Genomic DNA, 27,211 nt, shown 5'->3' on the forward strand with positions numbered 1-27,211 from the left:
ATTGGTACTCAGTAAATTAATGGGACTCAAGGCGGATAAATCCACTGGACCTGATGGCTTACATCCTAGGGTCTTGAGGGAAGTGGCAGTAGGGATTGTGGATACTTTGGTAATAATTTTCCAAAATTCTCTGGACTCGGCAAAGGTCCCGGCAGATTGGAAAACTGCTAATGTAACACCCTTATTTAAAAAGGGTAGTAGGCAGAAGGCTGGAAATTATAGACCAGTTAGCCTAACATCTGTGGTGGGTAAAATTTTGGAGTCTATTATTAAGGAGACAGTAGCGGAACATTTGGATAAACATAATTTAATTGGACAAAGTCAGCATGGCTTTACGAAGGGGAAGTCATGTCTGACAAATTTGCTTGAGTTCTTTGAGGACATAACGTACAGGGTGGATAAAGGGGAACCAGTGGACGTAGTGTATTTAGACTTCCAGAAGGCATTCGACAAGGTGCCACATAAAAGATTATTGCTCAAGATAAAGAATCACTGGATTGGGGGTAATATTCTGGCATGGGTGGAGGATTGGTTATCTAACAGGAAGCAGAGAGTTGGGATAAATGGTTCATTCTCGGACTGGCAACCAGTAGCCAGTGGTGTTCCGCAGGGGCCGGTGCTGGGTCCCCAACTCTTTACAATCTATATTAACGATTTGGAGGAGGGGACCGAGTGTAACATATCAAAGTTTGCAGATGATACAAAGATGGGAGGGAAAGTAGAGAGTGAGGAGGACATAAAAAACCTACAAGGGGATATAGACAGGCTGGGTGAGTGGGCGGAGATTTGGCAGATGCAATACAATATTGGAAAATGTGAGGTTATGCACTTTGGCAGGAAAAATCAGAGAGCAAGTTATTATCTTAATGGCGAGAAACTGGAAAGTACTGCAGGTGCAGCAGGTGATCAAGAAGGCCAACGGAATTTTGGCTTTTATTGCTAGGGGGATAGAATATAAAAACAGGGAGGTATTGCTGCAGTTATATAAGGTATTGTTTGAGACCGCACCTGGAATACTGCATACAGTTTTGGTGTCCATACTTAAGAAAAGACATACTTGCTCTCGAGGCAGTACAAAGAAGGTTCACTCGGTTAATCCCGGGGATGAGGGGGCGGACGTATGAGGAGTGGTTGAGTAGATTGGGACTCTACTCATTGGAGTTCAGAAGAATGAGAGGCGATCTTATTGAAACATATAAGATTGTGAAGGGGCTTGATCGGGTGGATGCGGTAAGGATGTTCCCAAGGATGGGTGAAACTAGAACTCGGGGGCATAATCTTAGACTAAGGGGCTGCTCTTTCAAAACTGAGATGAGGAGAAACTTCTTCACTCAGAGGGTAGTAGGTCTGTGGAATTTGCTGCCCCAGGAAGCTGTGGAAGCTACATCATTAAATAAATTTAAAACAGAAATAGACAGTTTCCTAGAAGTAAAGGGAATTAGGGGTTACGGGGAGCGGGCAGGAAATTGGACATGAATTTAGATTTGAGGTTAGGATCAGATCAGCCATGATCTTATTGAATGGCGGAGCAGGCTCGAAGGGCCGATTGGCCTACTCCTACTCCTATTTCTTATGTTCTTATGAGGGGAGGGTTTTATTGAAATGATTTATGGGTCCAGATACACAAGTCATTAAAAGCTGGTTTGTAGGCGCAAAAAATTATCAAAAAGGCTAATGGAATACTGGGCTGCATCATAACATATATAAAATATAAAAGTGCTACTGCAATTATACACAGTGCTTGTCAGACTGCCTTTTAAATATTTTCATTTTTTGGTGCCAGACCTTAGGAAGGATATATTGGACTTGAAGAAAATTTGATGACAATTCACCAGGATGATACCTGGGATGAAGGAACTGAGCTATGGTGAGCGACTGAATAAACATGGGATATATTTGTGGAACAGGACAAAGTGGTTTATGAAATAACTGAGCTGCGGTGTAGTGGCTGAAAAGCTGGGCCGCCAATGATGTAGTGGGGAATGGGTAGTAATTCAATTCGCATGATGTACAGGTTAAGACGTGATCTCATTGAGGTGTTTAAAATAATGAAGGGAATTGACAGGGTAAACGGGAATCCTGGATTCTGAGGATTCTCTAGTACAGAGATTCCAGTAGAAGAATTTGCCAGTTAAAAGCAAATCCAGGAAAAAAATTTTCATATGAAAAGTTGTGAAAATGTGGAACACACTGTCCCAGAAGCCCATAGATGTAAAATCAATTGAAATGTCTAAAACGGAGACAGATGCTGACTTGGGAAATTAGCATATTAGAGAACTGGGATTAGGTAGAGCTGTCACAGCTAGCAAAGTGGTGCAAGCAGGCATGATAGACTCCCGTGCCAATGTGAAAAGGAGAATGTAATATTTCCCTTACTTTACAGTGCTTCTGCTGACAGCAGTCCCAATTTGGAGTAGAGCAAGGGAAGGACGTGGCAGAGGCAGCTGAATGGATGGTGTTAATTTTAATGACAAAGAAGTCCACGAGCTCCTCGTTCTTCATTTTGGAGGTGAGGGTGGAGGGAGCAGGGGAGAGGGATTTAAAGAGACATTTGGTAGTGGAGAAAAGAAGCCAGGTGTTGTCTTTACATTCCAGGGTAATCCTGGAGTAGTGAGCAGCTTTGGCAGAAGAGACTTTATATGGAGGGAGAGGTTAAGGGAGGACAGGAGGATAGTGAACTCAGAGAAAAGAAGGTTTTAAGATGGTGGTGGAAATCACCGAGGACGAGAAGTTGCTCAGTGCAGAAGCTGAGGATGGAAAAGAGTGAGGATATCTCAGTGAGAAACTCAGGGTGGGGCTTGGGCGGACGGTAGAGAATGAGGATTTTAAAGGAGAAGCGAGAGGAGTGGAGCAAGACGAGGCGCTCAAAAGGAGAAGAAGGTGCCAGAGGAGTAGGGCAACAATGAGATTTGGTGACAAGGGTCACACCGCTACCGCAGTGGTTTGGGCAGGGCAGGTGGTGGAAGGTATAGCCACACAGGTAGGCAAGGGCCTTGTTTGCAAGGGAACAGACGTTCTGGAGGGAGATGCGCAGAATGGCGTTGATTATTGATCCGCTGGAAGAGTCCACGGGGTCAGCAGTGGGAGAGGTGAGCAGGATGGAAAGGATAATCTCCGAGCCCCAAGTGGGTGTGCTGGGTGGGAAAGTCGGCGAGAAAGCTGGATGGGATAACTGGGATCGCTGCTTGTAAGGAGGCACAACGAATGACTCAATGGGCCCTTCAGAGAATTCCGAGAGAGGCACAGAGGGAAGCGATGGGTATACCCGAGGGAGTCAAGTCTTGGACGGCAGCAGGAGAACAGGAAGGTCGAGGAATAGTGAAGGGTTGAGCTAGGGAGTTGATGGGGGGAGGGGGTGCACAAAGTACCTGAGAGGGGGGGAATGAAAGGAGGCATGCCAGGGTAACAGGAAGGAGAGGAGACAGGAGAGAAGGGCCTGAGAGAGGTAAAGAGAAGAGAAAGGAAAAGGGAGGTAGAAGTAACGGGCTCAGGTCCGGGGTGCTTTGGCTGCCTCAGGAGCTACAAATCATCTCAGTAGGTAGCTCTCCAAAACTCTTCCAATCAAAGCAATGCCGCAACTAGCAAATAGAAACAGCTGCCAGCGCTAGCTGCTTTTTCATTAGTATCTATGTTAGTTTGTTTAATATTCATTAATGACACTGGCCTTTGGTACACACTGTATAAGTTATTGGCTATGGAGCCATCAACATTTTACAGTTCTTGTCTCAGATGTCTGGTAATGGTTTATACTCTGTATTGTAGATACAAATATATACCAGATAAAGGTTATTTTGAAGCCTAGGGTCTTTATTCATAGGATAATGATTTTTGCAACATTTATTTAGTACATATAACGGAAAGAATCAGTTCTGGACCAGACAATCTACTCCTGTTAATTTGAAGCCACATTTTGTCCAAAAATTTTGAATTATCCAATAATTTGAAGTAAGCAACGTAAATAACATAGCAAAGTGGGAACTTGGTGTTTACAAAAATTGACTCATCAGATAATTTGAATTAAGCAACTTCTTAACTTCTCTTTGTTAAAATGATTCTTTGGGTGAATTCCTCAACAATAGTTAAATAATATATGATGTCCAATATTTTAATTCCCGTATCAGTACGGAACCAGTTCCATACATCTGTGTGCTGGTAGAGGAGGTGACCAATCTGACGGCAGCTTGCAAAACCCATGAAAATCTGGGTTTGCAATTATGTTGGAGTTTTAAAGGTTGTGTCATTTAAATTTGTCAGTACAGCTGATGGTAGGATAACCAGGCATCGTGCTCAGGGTAAAAGTGACTTATTTGAAGGCAGTTGTATACAGAATGATGGCAAAGCAAGCAGGTATCACTGTAGATATGAACTGATTGTTATATAATAAATTCAATACTTTTAAAGCCCTACTAAATAAATTTAGTTCTTCCTTCTCAGATTTTCAAAATGGAACTTGTGGGGTCTGCAATATTGCAATATAATGTATCCTGGGTCAGTCATTGTCTCCTGTGAGAGTAAGAGGGCAGCAGCAGACTGATCAATCTCATCAACTTACTCCGACTGCACTGGCCAACTTTTGAGTTATTTCATAAGGTTGATTTGTTTTGTTGTTTCTCTTTCAACCTCAGATAATCATTCATCATTTATCAATGGCACTGTACGCAGTTCTGTTTACTGTGATTCTTATTTTATTAAGCCAAAGGTGATCATTATATTAAAAATTGTGTAACAGTGCTCTGCAAAATCCCAATGTAATCAATCCTGCAGTCTTGCAGGCTACAAGGACACAGGCCATGGTAAACAGAAACCACTCTGTAGGCGTTGAGTAGTATAATGTCCCCAATATATGGGGAATATTGCATTGTATCTGGCCTACCTTGCCCCAGCCCTAGGAATACTTTGTTATCAGTGGACATCAATGTGTTATCTTGAGCAGTAAAGGGTATATATGCACAACAAAAACAAAGTGCAATTTAGCAATAGAATAACAAATCAAAGCAAATCTCAGTGTATAATGTGTTATCTGTCAGATATCTGTGTACCTAAGGTGAATAAATACAGTATTAGCACATTGGAATGGTTATCAGGGTTCTTATCACAAACTGATGTGATTGGGTTCAACTTATGTTTCGTTTCATTCAACTGTATCAACTCACAACAACTTCAGTACAATAATATTGCATATATTTTGTCTGATTGACATATAAAATCTCCATTCTGAACTTCATTTTCTAAATATTGCAACTATCTAAACCAGGTTTTAACCGTTTCCCGGTACCATCCGTAATTCCTCAGTTGAGAGAGTGAGTAAGTGACCATCTCCTTAGCATCCTGTCAATATCTCTCCATAACCACCAGTGTACACAGGATTCACCTGGGGCAAGGAACATTCCCGTTATTCTTCCTTTAGGAAGTGGGAAACTTCCATTCTGCACCAAACCCCAATGACCCAGCTGTGGTTAGGATATCGCCATGTGATGAATCACAGGTGTAAACCAGCATTCTGCCACTCGCGGCACAGTATATCGGTACACCAATATTGTTTACCATTTTAACCATTAAATAGCTCAATGGAGTAACATTGTCTCTTATTTTAAAACATTTTTTTTGGCAGGAGTAGGCGTTGATTGCAAACATAGGTGCTTAGTGGTAAATAGATGAGCATCAAATACAGTACTGTAGTGTCTGGTACTGACTGTGAGTGTCACTCAAACCAAGAATAGCAAACTGCTTTATAAAACCATCATGTTTTGTAGAACCACTGACTACTTACTTAACTTGCTAATGTATCGCACAAAGCATTTCACTTACGGTAAAAAGATCTCCACACTGTTTTAATATTCCTGGTAAGGTGCTCTATTGCAGGACAAACGTTTCCTCCTACTTTGCTGAGGCAAGAGGCACAGAACGCAGAACAGAGCTGTAGAGCCAGAGAGAAGAAGAAAACAAGGAAGTAAATGCCTTCAGGAAATAAAAGAAAATAAGACACCTGCTTTAGATTAACTCTTCAAGAGCCTACACCACAAAGAGACTTTGGAAATACTCAACTTTTTTCCCTTTGCTTTTCAAAGCATGTAATTAATTCCTATTGAATGCAGTGGGAAATTTAATTTTTGTTTTAATGTCCTAGAAAAACTGTAAAATATCAAGATTAAGAAATTGAATATTATAAATGGTGGAATATTAGTGTGGTCACAGTCCTGCAATTGCTTTCTCAATTAAACCATTAAATAGTTCATTAAGCAGATGAGAATGAAGCAGACATTTTGCAGCTAGAATAATAAGTCCCGATTTTAACTGGGGGTAAGGGACAAGAATAGGGCCGGCAGGAGAAGTATCAGGCTCAGGGAAAACAGAGGGATTGTGGTTGGGGGAGGGAGAAAGGGAAACAGAGGGATTGTGGTTGAGGGAAGGGGAAGGGGCAACAGAGGCGATTGTGGTTGAGGGAGGGGGAAAGGGGCAACAGAGGCGATTGTGGTTGAGGGAGGGGGAAAGGGGCAACAGAGGCGATTGTGGTTGAGGGAGGGGGAAAGGGGCAACAGAGGCGATTGTGGTTGGAGGAGGGGGAGAAGGGGAAGCAGAGGCGATTGTGGTTGAGGAGGGGGAGAAGGGGAAGCAGAGGCGATTGTGGTTGGGGGAGGGGGAAAGGGGCAACAGAGGCGATTGTGGTTGGGGAGGGGGAGAAGGGGCAACAGAGGCGATTGTGGTTGAGGAGGGGGAGAAGGGGAAACAGAGGCGATTGTGGTGGGGGAGGAGGGGGAGGGCAACCCAGGGTAAGAGTGGCCCAAATTTTCCTTCTGGGGCCCGGAGGAGCTCCTCCCGACTCACCTGAAAAAAAAACTGACTTTCTCAGCCCTCTTCTGGGCCTGCTGCTCCTTAGCACTGAGTTTCCTTGGTGATACCAGCACCAGGCACCAACCCCGCTGACAATGACCTAAAATGGCAGCAGGGCCTGAATGAAATCATCAGACCTCAATTTCTGCATTTCAGTGAGGCCTGGCGCAAGGGCCTGACAGCTGCCCAAAACACGTCTGTTAAAATGGCGTGGGAAGGGAGCGTGAAGGTGAGTGAACTGCCGATATTTTAACCCCTCCTCAGGTGCGGGGAGGTTAAAATTGTAAAATTTTGATCAGCACAGAAGGGGGCCATGCGGCATTTCATGCTGGTCTCTGAAAAGAGCTATCCACAGACCTATTCCCCAACCTTTTCCCCATTTCCGTTAAATTTTTCATTTTCAAATATTTATCCATTTCCCTTTTAAAAGTTAATGTGGATTCTGCTTCCCCCACTGGTCGGGGAGGGCATTCCATATCCTAACAGTCGGCATTAAAAAAATTCTGCTAACCTCTCCCTTCATTCTTCTTGATGATGATATTAAATTTATGCACTTTAGTTACTGATGTACCGACCAGTGAGTGGTGGTGTTATCGGCTGAGAGAACTGAATCTATGATTTATAATTGTTATCATGCAGTGAGCACTGACTTCTCTTATAATTTTTATCATTGTGGAAAATAATATCGCAGGAGCAGAATAGTAACATTCAATTCTGAAAACCGCAACACTCTTGTACCTCCCTTCAGTCAAGTATTTCAATCATTTATGCATACAGTGTGTATCAATCAATTTCACATTGCCACTAGAGTTTGAAACAAGATGACACTGTATTATATGTATATGTATTATACATTCATACGCATGATTTTTACCAGACTCTCACACAGGTACATGCACACATGCTCACACATTGATTCTACCACACGGAGGTACACATGTACAGAGCACCTACCACACATGTAGGGAGCCTCATACATACTTAATTTTTATAGAGATATCTTTTTTTTTTAAATTGTACGGAAATAAAACAAGATCATGCACAAATTACTTTAACACCAGAAACCAAAGCCCTACACACCACATTCATCTGTCACAAATCGCTGAGGAAAGAAAACACTGACTGTGCAACCAAAACAATTCATTTCATTTTTAAAACCTTTTCAAAACCCGAGTATTTTCGTATCTGTCTTAATTCAAACCGTTTAAGAATTTCTCGTATAGATACACAAAAATACATCTGATTTTTACCTTCTAAATAATAATCCTCCTTACCAAACCTAATCATGCAGGATAATGCCAGAATTCAAAGCCGGCTGTAAACCCTGCTGAGAGACTGCAGCACCCACACAGTGCTGTCAGTCTATAGATTGCATTTCAGTACAGCTCCTGTAATTGTATCGTGGGCCAGACCATGCTCAAGAATGCCTAAGCTGAGCTTTTATTCACCTTTTAATCCAGAGCTGCGGGGTAAATGGGTGAATTAGTGCCTGTTTAAATGAAAAGAAATTCACAATGATTTGTCTTGTTCTGCTTGAAATATGTACATTTATAAAATTATTTTTTCTTGCCACTGAAATGTAATCTAATTCCATCAGTATCCAAAATGCAGTATCTATAAGTATCCACATTTTTAATTCTATTAATCTTCACCCCGTTAAATACCAGGAGATAGAATTTCCTTTGGGGATCTCCTGCTCTCCCACCATAACTTTTCTGGAAGATCGACAGAAACCCCAAATAAATGGGGCAGGAGATCAGGAGAAGCCCCAGGGGATTTTTTCCCCATGATTTTTTAAATCATTCCTGATCAGTTTTTAACTGATTTTCACTAACTTGTAACTGATGGAATTTCCTGAAACCTTGCAACTTTTGAGTCTCATGAGATTTGGTGCCTTAAATCTGCCCTTTCCTATCCCGGAAGTGATGACTCATGCTGGGATACAATCCATGGGCACCAGCAACTTTCTATTATTTTACTTACAATGGGCATCACTTTCATACGAGTAGGCTATTTGACCTCGGAAATAACAACAATAACTTGCATTTATATGGCACCTTTAACATAGAAAAACATTCCAAGGCACTTCACAGAGACGTAATCACACAAAAATGGATGGCGCGGCAAAGAAAGAGATATTAGGAGGGAAGACCAAAAACTTGGTCAAAGAGATAGGTTTTAAGGTTTTTAGCATGGGACGTCTAGAGCACATCAATGGTGGGATGAAGTTGGTGGGGGGCGGGGAGAATGCACAAGATACCAGTGTCAGAAGAAAGAAGAGTTGGAGTTTTAATTTAAAAAAAATATTCACAGTAAATTAAGTAATGTCCTTATGCCAGTTTTAGCAACCTTTTTCTCCTAATTGTAGGTCATTAAAGTCTCAATCTCATTGTTGAACTGTAAGCAACGCCAAAGTACTGACACGATGTTGGAAATGGCGGAAAAAAAACAAGTTAATAATTAAAGTAACAAACAGCCAAAAGATTTTTTTTTTCACTATTGTTTGGAGATTTTGAAGGCTTGGATTTACATGCGAACTACTGTTAATGACAGTAAAACAAGTATGATTTGCTGTCCGCAGAAACAGCTCAATTTTATAAGTCTACAATTTCATGTCTGTTTATTGGAGTTAGATCTTGTTCTTCTACAGCAAAGGTTCCCAAATTGAGATCTGTGGGCCCCAAGAGGCTTGCCAAGGGATTCCAGGGTGTCTGCAAGGCCATCCGTTTTCTGAGGCAATATTTTCCTGTATTTGTTTACTTACTGGCACCTTATTTCTATTGCTCAAAGTCCATTAATGACCCATATTTGAGCCAAATGATACAAATAAAAAACATTTTCTGGAATAACATTGGTTTCCTTTGGGTAGCTGGCACTGTCTTTCAGACATGGGGTCCCTGGGAGTGTGCCAATATTTGTAGGAGATTCCCAGGGAAGTTTACTGTTCTGTTATCAAGAAGAAAGACATGACTCTGGAGAAATCTGATCTTAAATTGCAATAATTTAAATCACCACCTCTTGAAGAATAGTCAATGCAGTTTTCTATATTTTTTACATTATGTTAAAGTTATCACTAAACCCAACTTTATTCACGTAACAAATTCCCTGCTGCTTATTTTTGCCCGTCAAAATGCATGAATCTTAAAACATTAAAGCATTATGTTCTTTTTTCTATGGATATGGGGAAAGAGCAGAGAAACTCTAGTAGAGTATAGAGCTCCAGTTAAAATGTAGCACTGGTACAGATGTGATATGCCAAATGGCCTCATCCTATGCTGTAGTTTCTATGCCTCTTGTTTTATAGCTGACAAGCGCATAAAAGAAAACAGGCAAGACCTTCATGTGCTGTGGAAGTAACTAGGAAAGTAATTATCTTTGATATTTCTTTCAGTTACAATGAATAGAATTCCTACTTTGTCAAATTAAATGACACAAACTGGCCCAAAGGAGACTGAGCTAACACTAATTGATTTTCTTAAGATGACTGCACTCTGTAAATGATTTTGTCCTGATCTCAAACTTGTTAAATTGGGGTTCTTAATGTACAGTCATTCTTACATAATGAAAAATAGGACTGGGAGAAAAACTCTGTTAATGATTGCTCTGCTGTCTGGAGCAATGCAGCTGTTTGCAAGCCGTTGAAGCTTGCTGCAGCAACTTTATGCCCCCATATTGGCATGACTCCCCAGCGGAGGCTGGAGAGCCTGCCTCCCACATGTAAATGACTCCAGGGCTGTAAATATGGCCAGGGTCAGCGAGCCATCTCCAGGTTGGGCAGAAGTCCTGTCCTGACAGAAATGCACCCTAATCAAGGAGGAGGGGAGGTGTGGGGGTGGGGGTGGTGGGGGGGAAGCCTAGGCCTCAGTATCGAGGATTACACATGAACAAAATGGCGATTTGGGAGAGGTGTTGGAGGGTAGCTGGCATCCATACCACTGCATGAGTTAGTGTCTTCAGGAGAGGAAGAGTAAAAGGAAATCAGAAAGAAAATTGGAAAATTTCTTCGATTCCTGATCCATAGAAGTCAGATATTTGTAAATTAAAATTAAAGGGTGCAGAGGAGGGCCACAAGATTAACTTCCAGTCTAAAACACCTTGGTTACCCAGATAGGCTCAAAGGGCTGGGTCTGTAGAGAAGCACAGGCTCAGGTGATTTTATCAAGGTTTATAAAATAATGAAGGGACTAGATTGTGTTCATGTGGACCAATTATTTCAACTAGATCGGTTAGGGAGGACCAGGTTATTTAAGGGCAGAACTAGGTTGGATGTTAGGCGGTTCTTCTTTCCCCCACAGAGAATAGTGGACTTGTGGAACAAGTTGCCGGCTCGTGCGGTGAACGTTGATTCGCTGTATTTCTTCAAGGGTGAGCTGGACCTGTTTCTGTCTGGGGTGGAGATCACCTCGCACATGAAGTAGGTATCCTATAATATAAAACCGGTCACTGTGATTTCCTGGACTGGTTTCAATTGCCTGAAGGGGTTGGAGAGGAATGTTCCAGACTTTTTTCTCTAATTGGCCTGGGTTTTTAAACAGTTTTTTTTGCTTCTCCCAGGAGATCACATGCTTCAGGTGCATAGCGAGTTTCTGTATCGCGATGCGTCTCAATTATATGGGACAGGCTAGATGGACCAGTGGATCTTTTCCTGTCCATCATTTTCATATGTTTGTATGTTCGTAAATTTGGAATCATTACTTGGGCAACATTGATATATCATGAAGGGGAGGAGTAGTAGACTGTTGTGTCAAACTCATTAGGGCCTAAATTCATTAGTGCCCGAAACCCAGCGTGATCCTTGCGGTGCGCAGGAAAGGGGCACCAGGATGGAGAGGCATGAAGACCTAAATTTGTCCACAGGCCTCATCATCATAATTGCTGTGAGCTGTAGTCAGCAACCGGGCAGCCTGCCCCTCCAGTCTCTACAGTAAGGTAAGTTAAACAAAACTTACCTGCAACGCTTCTCCTGCGGCCTCTGGTGGCCTCTTTAAGGACCACTGGTTAGGCCGCTGTAGAGCCTGAAAAAGTAGTCGGAGCTTGTGGCAACTCATGCTCTGACAACTTTTTACCAATTTTGGGAACGAGTTCAGAAATGGGTGCAGGAGCCTCATTTCAATATTGAAAAGAGGCTGCACTCACTCCATTCAGGCAGCCGCCGTGGCTGCCTACAAAAAGGCCCTGCTGAATTTTACACTGGCCCAGGCAAAATGGGCAATGGCCTTCCCACTGCTAAATGTCATTACTGCTCACATTTTATGCTCGTAAAACGGGCGCAATGGTGTTGAATTTAGACCCCACTAACTTTAAAGATGGCACCTCACTGCCACATTAAAATACCTCCCCTACCTCCTTACAGCATACTGTGTAGGGGTACATTAGTTTGAATTATTTGCCTCCAAACAAAAGAAGCAAAATGCAGTCAAAAGTGAATCCACTGGTGATTCACTCACTAATGGGTTGAATATAACTGAACAACTCTATTTTCTGCAGTCACTAAAGCTTTCCGGGATTGCTTCAACAGTTCCATTGCTTCAAAATTAAAATAACCTTCAGATCATCTCCCTTGACAAGATAATAGATTACTTCAATCAAGGTGGCTGCTTCGTGAAGGATTTTTATAATTAATACATAATTATTATTCATGCAAAACTTCACTTACATAAGGCCAAGCTCCCAAATTTTAAATCCTGTTCAAGTCAGTAATAGTGTATCAAAGCTTTTAATTTATTTAATGATATGAAAGCCTCTAAGACAGCTTCCTAACAGATAATAATTGGCTCTCTTATTTCTTTTGATTCCTGGAGATCTAACTTTATTCTCTTTTCACATAAAATATTTATTAGGAGAATGTTTGTTGTTAATACCCACTTTCATAATTTCTCATTTCTTAATTCACAAGAACACAAGATAATTATGATGGGAAAGGTCATTCGGCCCATCTTAGTTCATCCATCCAGAATGACACTAAAGTCTTCCCATTTCTTTGTCTGGGAATCTATTCCAAGTGTTGATCACTCTTTATGTGAAGAATTTCCTAATATTAGTCTTAATTTTCTTTTTTAAACATGTAGCCCCTTGTTCTACTCTTGCAATTTAATTTAAAATAATTATCCAGATTTTTCCATACTGTTCACTATTTCATAAACCTCTATAAGATCTTCTCTCAGCCTCTTTTCAAGGCTGAATAAACGCGTCTTTCCTTGTAACCCAGACCTCTAAGCCTAGGGATCAGTCTTGCGACCTTTCTTTATACAGCCTCCAACTCTTGAATGTCTCCCTTGTTTCTTGGTGACCTGAGCTGGATGCAGCTTTTAATGTAAAAACAATGTCCTAGGGTGCTCTATGGAATAAGCATATGGAGAAAGGACACTAGGCCAAGAAAACAGATATTAAGAGGGGTGACTAAAAGCCTTATCAAAGGGATGATTTTGAGAAGGTTGTTAAAGGTGGAGCAGCAGAGGGGTTTAGGCAGGAAATTCCAGAGGATAGGACCCAGGTGGCTGAAGGCCCTGCCCTGGTAAGGCAAAGGGAGGGAGTATGCACAAGAAGCCAGAGTCAGAGGAACAATGTATTTGGGTTGAGGTGGGATATAAGGCTGAAGCAGGTTGCAGAGATAACCATGCAAACCATGGAGGGATATAAAGATGAGGACAAGGATTTTAAATTTGATGCACTAGGGAATGGAGAGCCAATGAAGGTCAGGGAGGACAAGAGTGATGGGCAGGTGGGACTTAGTGCAGGATAGGGATCTTCCACTACATGCTGCCAAAAAGTGATCATTACTCTTGTCTCCAAAAAATAAAAAGTCTCTAATGTACCCACCACTACATCCTAATATTGAGTGCTGCCCTGTGAAGCCAGTTTGCATTATTTGATATAAACAGATAGTTAGGACCACCACTATAATAACTTTTCCTTGAGGAATATGATAGGAAAATTAAAAATAAATGTAAAAATCTATTTGGTGTGACCGAATAACAGTATGAATTCTCTGAAAAGGTTGGTAGATAGATATGCTTAACCGTAATCATTCAACCTATCCTGAATTTGGTATGATAGTGCACATGCACATCTTTTATTGCTTAATTATCATTTACCCTTGAGGGTTATTAAACTAGTAGGCAACAGGGCTTGACAGTTACAAATCAGCCTGCACCCTGAGGCACAGCGAATGTGCAGGGAATGAGCACAGAAGTAACGCCTGAGCAAGTGGGTAAAGGGAGAGATAAAAGCAGTGCAGTTACATTCAGTTCCTCTACAGACCAAATGGGGTATTCCAGCAAAATAGTAGGTCTTGATCAAAACTAATCAAGATCTCACATTTTCTGTACCACCGAGTGACCAACAACTGGTTATATAGGCATTATTTTATTGGCATGTGAACTGATGGACAGTGCCCTTGGAGGAGAAAAAAGCCTAGGTAAATCTGAGCTGTCAGAGTACTGCAATATCATCTCACTCTTACACGTTCAGAAATGGAGGGCAATGGCACTGAGTTACAATGGATTTTTAGGAGTATTGTAGGATTAAGTCATGATGGCAATCTGTTAGCATTCTTCATCTGTATTTACCTTGTGATCATTTACACCTTTATTGTACAACTACAGCTTATTCACTCAGCACATTCTGCTGGATTTCTAAAAAAATCTTATGAGAATTAAAGGTTGGTGAGGGGAAATTTTCAGTTAATCACCTGAGCCCAACTGAACGTATCTGGGATTTAGCTACGCTGCTACACAAAAGTCAACATCTCCTGGCACAATTTAAAGACACTGAACCAATTTATAATACAATCTGTATTCAAAGTGTTGTACAGCACTGAAGGGGGCCATTCGGCCCATTGTGCCTGTGCCAGCTCTTTGAAAGACTTATCCAATTAGTCCCCCTCCCCTAATAAAGCTATTAATCTATTATCCATAATATAGTAAAATCCTTGTTCTGCATGTACTTTCTTTCTGCATCATTGGACTTTCTTGTTGTCTCATTTTAGTCACACTTTTTGTGTCCACATTTTCCATTTTAAATTCCTATGTCCATATTTATAATGTAAAATGCTTAACTAAACTCATCATTCTTATTGCGCAATCTGGTCACTGGGTTTCCACAAATCGCTCAAAATAATTTCAGAAATTTTTTTAATCTGCTGATTTTCTGTCAGTAAAATTACATCCAAAATAAGGGTTTAAACACAACAAAATAATTACACATTTCCCAATAATATTATTACATGTATCCATTGAATTGTTTTATGTGTCTTTTAACACCTTGATTAAAGTTTTTACCTGAAGGCCTCAGCCTCTCCTAAAAGCCTGGGGTTGGAGTTGATCATTTTGCCTGGAGCTGTGCCATTGAGCTGAATTTGGATTGTGCAGTCTACATAATTTTCCACGTTGAATCAGAACTGTTTGGTCAGCTATACGGGGGAATATCTTTTCTTTAGCTTCTAGTAGTTTATAATCAAAAGTTTTGAAAAATTATTTGAAGAAAAGCTAGGTTTTTTTAAAAGAGAAGCTGTGTGTGTCTGTGTCTATGTGTGAGGGAGGAAAAATGATAGTGTTCTGAATAAACACCTGTTGTAATCCTTGTTTTGTATTCAGAGACTGGTGTGAGAGAGGGATAAGAAGGAGAAAGAGTGTGCTTTCATGTAATGCTACTTCAATTATAAAAATACCAACTGAATTTTGAAGCCAACAATTACCTCACCTGTGTTTTGTTGACAATTAGAAAAGATCAATGCTAATGGTTTATATACCTGTGAGACAGATTCTAATTGCTAACACCTTTGAGACAGAGAATACACGCCACCCACACAGAAAGACACAACTGAAAAGGGCAGAAGGTAGTTTCTTAGCTCATTCTAATTTAATAATTTTCTCAAAAAACAAGTTGAATTTGAAAGCAAATTTTACTTGTTTGAAGAAAACAGACATGAAGATAGGCTCAGGTGAGGAGGGAAAGAGGGAAACTGATTGAGGGTGAAGGAGTCTCTGATCTCTCACTATCAGCCCTTGGGGGGGACCTAGTGGGAGTGGATGGAAATTTAAGGCTGATTGACAGCAGAGCTCAGCGGAGGGTAGAAATGAGTTGAGTGAGTAGTTCCAAGGGGAAAAGATAGGGTGTGAGAGGATGGTGGGAAGGGGAATTGGTAGTGGGAAGGGGAAGGGGAAGATGAAGGAGTAGGGAACATGATGGGAGTGAAGGGGTACTGGGAAGCACAAACGATTGGGGTAGCGGATGGGAAGTAAACTGCTGACAGACGTATTTTCCTCAGAACCCCCCACTACACCATGCCATGCCACCACCACCTCCTCCCCAAAAGAAAGAAGAAAACAGAGAGAGAAACAAAAAGAAGAATTTAGGGGCAAGAAGCAGGAGAGACAGACAGACAGACAGACAGAACCAAAGGGGAAGAGACAGAGAAAGAGGGAAACAGCAACATGAAAACAGCAAAGATAGGTAAGAAAGAGAGCATGTTCTTTGACTTAGCATATGCAACATTTATCCCTCAACCAACACTACCAAAACAGATTATCCGGTCATTTATCTAATTTCTGTTCGTGGGACCTTGCTGTGTTCAAATTGGCTGCCATGTTTTCTCACATTGCAACAGTGACTACACTTCAAAAGTACTTCATTAGCCACAAAGTGCTTTGGGATGTCCTGAGGGCGTGAAATGCGCAATATAAACGCAAGTTCTTTCTTTGGTTTATTGTGCTTCCTCAATCCCAGCCTGTGGCTCTGGCCAGATCACTCCCCCCACAAACAATCTTACAACCACCATGTCCTTCCAACCTGTGGCCCTGGGTGGATCCCTCCCCCACCAGTGACCCACTACTTGCTATGGCCCATAGACCAAGGCCACAGCCAAATCCTTCCTTCCTTGCTGACCGGCTATGTCCCACTGGCCTGGAGCCCTGGATAGAGAAACAGGAGAGCAGAAAGAGATCAACAGAAAAGAAGAGAAAAAGCAGTGAGAAGAGGAGGAGAAAGGAAAGAGAGAGCAGCAGAAGCACAAGGCCACAAAGAAGCAGAAAAGTGGATAAAGTGAGAGAGAAAAGTGGCAACATGAAAATACCAGAGTGGTAAGAGAAAGATTGCTCTGATTCATTGCGAGCAGCACAGTAGGAGAGTGGAGAGAATATTTAAGATATGAGAATGCAAGGAATGTAAAGTTCATTCTGTTGTCCTGTATCCTACCTCCCATGCTTCATGGGAAAGTATTCTCACATTTAACATACCTTAAGTATTCATAGCAGGAACTGATGTAAATACAAGATACGGAATCAGATTTTCTACATTTGCAATTACTGTTGGCATTTTGCTGATTCTAAAAGTGATCCCATGTATCATGGATCAAAAGCACCACTGAAAGCGCAGGTGAACTGTAACTTGCACGCTCTTCCAGCAGTGTTACACATTGCTACTATCAAAATAGAACCTTTCTCTTGCCTGTAGCACAAGGGAGGGAAGGCTGCAAGTAATTGCCAGTAATTTAGGAGCCAAACCTGATTCCCTCAGGCCTCATGTAAATGTCATGAGTTGTTTTATAAACATAAAAAATGAGATGTAGTTTAGGACTTCTATCCAATTGGGAACAGAAGTCTGTTCATCTCTAATTACTTTGTTTTTCTAATTAATTACAGAAAATATTTTGATGCACTCCTTCCAGTAACCTACCACTAGCCTATGCAGTGCCAGAAATAAAAATAGAATCCTGTTGTTGGTATTTGAAGTCCTACACAAAATAAATATTGGTGTGTTTGCACTTCCTGAGTGTCTGGGCACTTGGATCTAGTAGTAACCATGACTGACTCGAGAGGGAGATTTCTTTTTTTTTGTGTGGTGCTGAACATCTTTACTATCATTGCAAAAATGATAGAATCCTGATCACTGTGTATTGCCATGGAACCTGTTTAATACATATTAGTAATTATTTCCTGAGTAGCATTTAGTGACATATTAGCATTTCACAATTCTTTATAAATTGCCTTTCGCTCTTCACTCCCTCTCTTTTGGGAAGGGAGAGTGTAGTGTGAGCTCTAACAAAACGCCCCACCCAAACTGTTAAGCTGTCTTTTACTCTTTTAGATGCTTACTCACCTGCAGTGCATTCCCAACGTTATGCCTTGTGTAGTAATAAGTGATGCACTTTTTGTTTCCTTCATTAATTACAAATAGAGTAGGTATTATTGTAAAGGTAATACTCTGTGTGACTGTGACTGTTGTCCTTCATACAAAACATACAAAAAAAGGACATGAGAAAAGCCTGTCCCATCCTAAACGGACACCGCGCAACAATCGCCAAACAGGAGGGTTCTCTCCCTGTCGGGTAACACTTCAGCAGTCATGGACATTCAGCCACCGACCTTCGGGTAAGCATACTCCAAGGCGGCCTTCGAGACACACGACAACGCAAAATCGTCGAGCAGAAATTGATAGCCAAGTTCCACACCCATGAGGACGGCCTCAACCGGGATCTTGGGTTCATGTCACACTACACGTAACCCCACCAGCGAACAAATGTTACCTGTTTTTAATATAACGGGTCATTGACTATCTTCCTTCTCTCTCTTTTTTTTGTTGGGGGTTTGTATATTCGGTGGCCTTTTAGGTGACACCTCTCTGTCTGCTCACTGTGATTGCCTTGGCAACGGGCAGTAATCACCAGGCATTGTTCTGTGATTTTCAAATGCGAAGGATTCGAAAATTTCATTTCCACACCACCTGAGGAAGGAGGAAGCCTCCGAAAGCTTGTGGAATTTAAAATAAATTTGTTGGACTATAACTTGGTGTTGTAAAATTGTTTACAATCATCCTAATATGGTTCAACCTACATTCGCCATCAATCCCATGCCCCACCCCCACCCTTGCAGCCACACAATCTCCTGAAAGGCAAAAAAAAAGAGGAAAAAACTTACGGCCTATTTAAGAAAAATGGAAAAATTCCTCTTCGAGCTCCAAAGACAATCAAGCAAACTCCAGGAGACCACATGACATATATCACAAGTCCCTGTCAACCCATCTACCTTTTATAACTTGAGATATCTTCCCCCTGCAGAAACTCATTCAGCTGCCTTTTGAATTTACACTCACCGCACATACTGGCAACCTATTCCGAGGTTAATGGCTCTCTGCGATAAGAAATAGCACCTAACCTAACTCTATGCTTTTAGAGCGTGTACTGATGCCCCCTAGTCCTCTCCTGCTTATCTAGCTCAAATAACCCATCCTCTTGGGCAGAATCGAATCCTCTCATTACATAGAAGACCTCAATCAGATCCCCTCAAAGACTATGCTTTTCCAAAGTAAAATGCCTCAATTCTTCAAGCCTGACTGGATAATGAAGGACCCTTATACTATGTGTCAATTGAGTGACCTTCCTCTAATCCATTCCGGGGCCTCCTAATCCAGTGTGGAGAGTAAAATTGGACACAGTATTCTAGATGCAGCTGGACCAAGGTGTTGTACAAAGAAATAATTGTACTTCTGATTTTATATTTAATTGTCCAAGCTAAACATTCTAACAGCCTCGTGAGACTGGTAATGGACTGTCAAAGACTCATGGACTACAATCTCCAGGTCTTTCTCCCAGTTAGCAGCCTTGGATGCGCAACACTACATGGTGCATGCTTGGAATTACCTCTGCCCAGATGCATGGTACTGCACTTGTCTATTTTTTTTTATTCATTCATGGGATGTGGGCGTTGTTGGTGAGGCCGGCATTCATTGCCCATCCCTAATTGCCCTTGAGAAGGTAGTGGTGAGCCGCCTTTTTGAACCGCTGCAGTCCGTGTGGTGAAGGTTCTCCCACAGTGCTGTTAGGAAGGAAGTTCCAGGATTTTGACCCAGCAATGATGAATGAACGGCGATATATTTCCAAGTCGGGATGGCGTGTGACTTGGAGGGGACCGTGCAGGTGGTGTTGTTCCCATGTGCCTGCTGCTCTTGTCCTTCTAGGTGGTAGAGGTCGCGGGTTTGGAAGGTGCTGTCGAAGAAGCCTTGGCGAGTTGCTGCTGTGCATCCTGTGGATGGTACACACTGCAGCCACAGTGCGCCGGTGGTGAAGGGAGTGAATGTTTAGGGTGGTGGATGGGGTGCCAATCAAGCGGGCTGCTTTGTCCTGTATGGTATCGGGCTTCTTGAATGTTGTTGGAGCTGCACTCATCCAGGCAAGAGGACAGTATTCCATCACACTCCTGACTTTGTCTATATTAACAGATGTCTGCTAGACATAGGCCCATTCCCCCATTGTGTCTAGATCTACCTGCAAGTTATGTTATGCATTTAGTGTCCTAACTCTGGCATATATCGTTGTGTCATCTGCAAACTCGTGGATCGTTCTCCCATGCCTTCATTGAGATCATGAATAAACAAGGTGAAGAGCAATGACCCTAGCACTGATTCCTGCACGCCTCCACAAGTGACCAGCCCCCACACAGAGCCATTAACAACTATCCTCTGTCTATGCAAATGTAACCAATTGTTTATCCAACCTAAGTTCTGCTTGCTACTCTCACAAGATGGAACTTTACTTAGCAGCCTTTTGTGCGGCACCTTATCAAAGGCTTTTTGAAAATCTTTGCGTTTTTGCTGCCTTTGACACTGTCAACCATTATATCCTCCTTGAACATGTCTCCTTCACAGTTCACCTCTGCTCCTTCCCAGTTACATGCCCACCAATGTAATAACTCTAGTTATTACATTGCCTGTAATGGCTTCTCTCCCTTGTCCCCATGGTAACTTCTGATGTACCCCAGGGTTCCATTCTTGGACCCTCCTCTTCAACATTTAAATGTTACCCCTTGGCAATATCATCTGGAAGCATGAGGTCAGTTTTCACATGCAAGTTGACAACACTCAGCTCTTCTCTACTTCTTCTATTGACCCCTCAGCTGTCACCATTCTATCCTACTGCCTGTCCAACAATAAGACCTGGATGAACCAGAACTTTTGACATCTGAGGAATTTTTCAGGGATGACATTTTATTCGAGGTTAATGTCGGCAAACTGAAGCTGTTCATTTTTCTGCCTCATACACTTCTGCATCTCTGGCCTAGTCTTCATCGAGGCTGCCACCACCTCAGGTTAAACCCAGAGGTTTGGAACTTTGACCCCATATTTGATCCATCACCAAGACTGCCTGTCTCTGCCCCTATGTTTTCCGCCTCTGATGCCGAAACCCTAATCCATGTCTTTATCATCTCATATTTGAACCTCTTCATTGCTTTCTTTCTGAACTCTGCATTTCCACCATTCATAACCTACTATCATCCAAAATGTAATGACTTCTGTTCCCACTCACAGTAAGGCCTGTATCATCATCACCCCCCTGTCTCTGCCAAGCTCCACTGTACCCCAGAGAATTGACTTTAAGATTCATGTCCTTGCTTTTAAATACCCCCCTGCTCCCCGCCCCCCCACATGCATGCTCTCCAGCCTTATGTCCTCATGTGTACCCTCTATTACTTCAAAATTGGTTTACTTATTATTCCCCATTCCCTTTAATCCACCATTGGCAGCTATTCCTTCAGCCACTATGCCCTGGCTCTCTGGAACTCCCTCCCTCAATGTCTTTATTTTGATGCCTCCGTGCTGCCTTTAAAAGCCTCCACAAGACTCTTCTTTTTGCCCCCTCATGACCCTCTTCCTTTTCTTCTGCCTGCTGGGTTTCAGTTCGCTGTCCACCACCCTTTAAAGGACTCTGAACTGTCTCTCTGTAACAAGCGCTATATAAATGTGAATTGTTGTTTCACTGCAAAATACTTTCAGCAAAATGGTGTCTAGATCTGATGTGTGAGATCGAGCTGTATTGAATGTACCCAGAAATTAAAATAGGCCATTCTAGTTTTGCCAAATGAGATATTTTTCAGGAGTGACCTGATTTTAACATTAGTCAGATGTAAAAGGAGAACTCAAATGGGTGAAAAACATTGTAAAATCTGCTAATATCATTAATAAATAAACATTTAAATTATTTTAAATATTTTGAAATACTTGCATTTATATACTGCCTCAACACGCAGCAGAAATTTTTCACACACTTTGCACTGTGAATTGTTTATGAAGTGCAATAATTTCTGGAGGCAAACATGGCAGCCATTTTTCACCAGCATAATCATTAAAACAAGAAGTAGATAATCTGCATTTTGCTGATATTAATTGAGGGGGAATGTTGGCCAGGACACCAAGAGAACTTTCTGCTCTTCAATTATGGTATTTTTAACATCCATCTGAGCAGTCAAATGGTGCCTGGTTTAATTTCTCATCTTGACAACAGTAACTCCACCAATGCAGTGCTCCTTCAGTACTACACTGGAGTACTAACCTAGTTTATGTGCTCAAACCCTATTGTGTGGCTTGAACCCACAGAATTTTGTGGTCCAGAAGTGAGAGTGCTACCAATTGGACAAAGTCGAAATCGAATTCCTTTTTAAGTGAAGGTATTTTTTTAAGTGCATTTTAATAAGTTATTTATTTACTAGAAATTAAGGAGACCCATAAGGAAGTAAAATGGATTGATCATTATTGAATGTTTCTGTATAATGCTATTTATTATAATGCGCTTCGCAGTGTCCTTGATAACGCCTAAACCTGCCAAACACATAACTTCATTTGTTACCTACACTGATTTCAAATGTTCGGTTAATTGATACAGTGGTTCCTTGTTCGAACATGGTAATTGTGAGTCAGCCTCAAACTACATTCCAATGAGGGTAACATTTTTGGCTTGGTCTATTGACTTCAATATACCAACATACATGGAGCTTGTTTACAATTATCAGGTTCCCCTAATACAAGAAGTCCCTTTCGTAGCCTCAATAACTCCTGAGTTAATAACAGAAACTGACAATTTGCATATTTGTTTTTAAATTAACTTTCTGGGTTTCTATCACAACTATGGCTAACAAATAAAGGCATAGACATAAAATGACTCAGCTATTAATGTTTCTTAGATTTGCCGTCACAGCTCATTGACCTGCTGACTCGCTCATTTACATACACCCTGAATCCAACCATGTATCAATAGAATCGTAGAAACAAATGTAGCAACCTTGGTGGTATGTATGGATTCTAGGCTGATCAGGCAAAGTGGATTCACATGTAGAAATTATCATACAAAGCAGGGGCCTTATACAAGGAAAAATAAAACAATCCTTTTGAAAATAGGGTTACCAACTCTGGTTGGACATAATCCTGGAGGTTTCCTGCCTAGTCAAATAGCCTTTTACCCATCTCCAATGTTTTTATAATTAATAAATGAAATATTCAAAGAAATTGAAAAATAAACATCATTTTTTTTTAATGCCCCTTTGATTTTTCTCCCGGGTTGCTCACATCAGTATCCAGTTCAATTCCTGAAGACTCCAGGGCAATCCTGGAGGATTCGCAACCTTATTTGAAAGAGATCACACAATCCGAACTATTCCATTAACCAGTGATCATCACAGTGGAAGATACTGTGTATGAATACTGCTGGGGTAGAAAATGGAATGTCTGCAGTTAAAAATTAAATATAGTGCTGTAACTAAGGATTTTCATTTTCAGTTTTTGGATAGCCAGCTGTAGAGAAATATAAGTGGATTGAATCTTACAAAAGGTTGTAACCATCCATTTGTCAAATAGTCTTGCTGAATAATATGATTTTCTTTTGATTATGCTTCTGTGAAGCACTTTGAGATTGATGCATATGTTACATCACCAGCTTCTCCCAAGACAGCAGGCATACTGAATCGAGTTTTTAGAATGGGTTTTTTAGGATATAAATCCACCCACTGTTTTCCCTAATGGGAAAACTTATCTTTAATCTACCAACTTATATTGATTTGTAATCAAAATCGATAGCTTCGCTCCTGGCATGTCACTGAAGTTATCATCTGTTATTAGGGACAGAGTGACTGAGCAATTGGACAAATATTAGTTGATCAGATAACGCCAACATAGATTTGTAAAGGGTAAGTCATGTCTAACTAACCAAGTTGAATTTTTTGCGGAGGTCACTAACATGGCAAATAAGCCACTGTCTATGGATGTTACTTATATGGACTTCCAGAAGGCATTCGATAAGGTTCCACACACAAGACTGTTAGCAAAAATAGAAGTGCATTGAATTGGAGGCAACCTATTGACGTGGGTAGGGAATTGGTTAGGAGTTAGGAGACAGAGAGTAGGGATAGTGGGCATATATTTCATGGGCAGGATGTGACTAATGGTGTCCCTCAGGGATCTGTTTTAGGGCCTTGGCTTTTCACTATATTTATTAATGACTTAGATGAAGGAATAGAGAGCCCTATGTCCAAGTTTGCTGACAACACTAAGTTAGGTGGCACAGTAAGTAGTGTAGACTGGAGTAGAAAGTTGCAATGGGACATTGATAGATTAAGTGAGTGGGTGAAACTGTGGCAGATGGAGTTCAGTGTGGGGAAGTGTGAGGTCATCCACTTTGGACTTAAGATAGATCAGAGTATTTTGTAAATGGTGCAACGCTAGGAATCTACAGAAATCATTAAAAACTAGTGGGCAGGTACAAAAAATAATTTGAAAGGCTAATGGAATGTTAGCCTTTATCTCAAGGGGACTGGAATACACAGGAATGGAAGTTAAAGTTGTATAAAGCTCTGGTTAGACCGCATCTAAAGTACTGCATTCAGTTCTGGGCACACACCTCAGGGAGGATATATTGGCCATGGAGGGGGTGCAGTGCAGATTCACCAGAATGATAACTGGAGCTGAAAGAGTTAAATTACGAGGACTGGTTGCATAGACTAGGCTTGTATTCCCTTGAGCACTTAAGATTAAGGGGTGATCTAATTGAGGTGTGTTTAAGATGATTAGGGGATCTGATAGGGTAGATAGAGAGAAACTATTTCCTCTGGGGGGGGGGGGGGGGGGGAGTTCCAGAACACGGGGCATAACCTTAAAATTAGAGCTCGGCTGTTCGGGGGAGATATCAGAAGCACATCTTCATGCAAAGGGTAGTGGAAATCTGTAACGCTCTCCCCCAAAAAGCTGTTGAGGCTAGTTCAATTGAAAATTTCAAAATTGAGATTGGTAGATTTTTGTTAGGCAAGGGTATTAAGGGTTACGGAACCAAGGGGGGTAGATGGAGTTAAGATACAGATCAGCCATGATCTAACTGAATGGCGGAACAGGCTCAAGGTGTTGAATGGTCTACTCCTGTTCCTATGTTCATAAGAAAATATGTAATCAGATTATTGTGTTGAGCAGCTGAAAATTGCAGCTTATAACATTGCAAAATTATACAAGGAGCTATCTGGAATTCAGATCACCTCTTGCATAATGAGGCAGAGGCTTTTGTGTGAAAGAACTTTTCCAGAAAGATTGCTGAAAGTAACACTGAGGAAGAGAGATGCTAAGCTATGATTTGGTAGCTTCAATGATATAAAAAGCACAGAGGCCAAATCAAATCAGGGATGTTATGCAATAACAGTAAAAAAAAATTACATTCTCCATTTGGAAAGAAAGGTAGTGCAAATTTGTATGTTTGAGAAAGTTATGCCTCCATCCATTTCCATGGATTGTATTTAAAAGGAAATGATCTTTGGTTTATTGAGATATATATAATTTGTAAAATTGTCAGTCACTTTAAGCTTTGATTATTGCCATAGTCAGTATTCAGCTCAGAATGCACAAGCCACTTCAGACAAGATCCAGGATTTCCCTATTCAATTGAATAGACCGGACATTCTTCCCATGCAAAGAAATCTATCCAGACAATCTATCATATACCCTTGAGTCCTGACCTTCCCTCCTAGTCTCACCTGAAGAACATTGTTCGAATGCCTTTTGAAACTGCAAAAACTGGATTACCTTCATCCGCAAGCTTAATTATCTCCTCAAAGAATTCCAATAGGTTTTCAAAGCATGACCTATTACTTTTAAAACAATTTCTGATTACACTTGTACTTTAAATGTTCACTTATACCATCCTGGAGAATACCCTCAAACTTTTAAAATTTTTTACAATGAATCTTTAACTGGCCTGTAATAATCAGGTTTTGAATATTGGAACTACATTTTCTATCCTCTGGTCCTCAGGTACTATTCCAATATTTGTGGAAATCTGAAAAATATCACCAATTTCCTCCTTTTAGTTCTGTGAAGATTCTAGGATATATTCACTCTCACCCAGGAAAATTTAATTCTTACAGTTTCTGCACAACACATTCTTCATTAACTTTTATATATGTGACTGATCACCCATTTACTATTCATGGAATATGCCTGCAGTCCACCTTTCTGAAAAGTGATGTGAAGAACTGATCAATATATTTGCCACGTATTGATTATCTGTAATACTTTTACCCAATTTATCCTTTAGCAGGCCAATCTGTTTTCTGATCTTTCTTCTAATATTAACATAGTGGTAAAACTTTTTTGAGTCGCCCTGCTGCCCTTGTGACTTGTCTCTCCCTTTCGAATACACTCCTTAGCTATCCTCAGTCGCCCTGTGTCAATCCCAATTCTCCCTATTTAAAAAAAATAATAATTTCCTATGTTTATTTCAATGTCTTCGTTATATCAACATGGTGGAAAAATCTGACTATTGCCTGCCATTGAGTTTGACACGGAGACAGTGTGAAGAAAGGTAAGGCTGTTTGGTGTTAGATGTACAATTATTTGTAAGCAAATTGAAATAAATTTTAATAGTATCCTCAGAAGTGACAAAAATACATAGAACATAAATTTTAAAGTATAAATCTAAAAGGCACTTGTGCCCTTTAAGCAGCTTGCTTAAATCCAATTCATTCCAAGTTAATCTTGACAGAAACTCAAGCAAGCAACCATAGAATGCTGGTAAACATAAGAACATAAGAAATAGGAGCAGGAATAGGCCATATGGCCCATTGAGCCTCCTTCTTGAATAGCAGTGTTACATTTGCTACTTTCCAATCCACTGGGACTGCAATAAAGGCCAATATACCATTTGCCTTCCTAATTGCTTGCTGTACCTGCATGTTAACTTTCTGTGTTTCATGTACAAGGACATCCAAATCCCTCTGAACGTCAACATTTAATAGTTTCTCACCATTTAAAAAATATTCTGTTTTTCTATTCTTGCTACCAAAGTGAATAACCTCACGTTTCCCCACTTTATACTCCATCTGCCGCCTTCTTACCCACTCACTTAACCTGTCAATATCCCTTTGCAGGCTCTTTGGCCCTGATATTAGGAGGGAGGCGGGTTGGCAGCGGGGGTCGACTGGGCGCGTGGGTAACACGCCCAGTGAAATGCGATCGCAGCCTAATTGAAGGTACTTACACGTGCTTCCAGGTTTCCTGTTGCAGACCTGCGCAGCGGGCGCACTGCGCACCCGCATCACAGGCTGTCAGCAGAAGGAGTTCTATTTAAAGGGGTAGTCCT

General features: G+C 41.1%; 1 protein-coding gene across 3 annotated transcripts in view; it reads right to left on the reverse strand.

Annotated features, from left to right (window-relative positions):
• Positions 1 to 27,211, reverse strand: part of card14 (caspase recruitment domain family, member 14) — an 86,280-nt gene that overhangs the window by 52,225 nt on the left and 6,844 nt on the right. For 2 of the 3 annotated variants that reach the window (XM_068004103.1, XM_068004101.1), the window contains exon 2: positions 5,809 to 5,917. The exons of the other annotated variant lie outside the window; for it this stretch is intronic. The gene's annotated coding sequence lies outside the window, so the exon portion shown is untranslated. The remainder of the gene's footprint in view (positions 1 to 5,808; positions 5,918 to 27,211) is intronic. 3 annotated transcript variants of the gene reach the window in all.

This window comes from Heptranchias perlo, chromosome 23 (genome assembly GCF_035084215.1).
Source record: "Heptranchias perlo isolate sHepPer1 chromosome 23, sHepPer1.hap1, whole genome shotgun sequence".
In the NCBI taxonomy this organism is placed as follows: Eukaryota; Metazoa; Chordata; class Chondrichthyes; order Hexanchiformes; family Hexanchidae; genus Heptranchias; species Heptranchias perlo.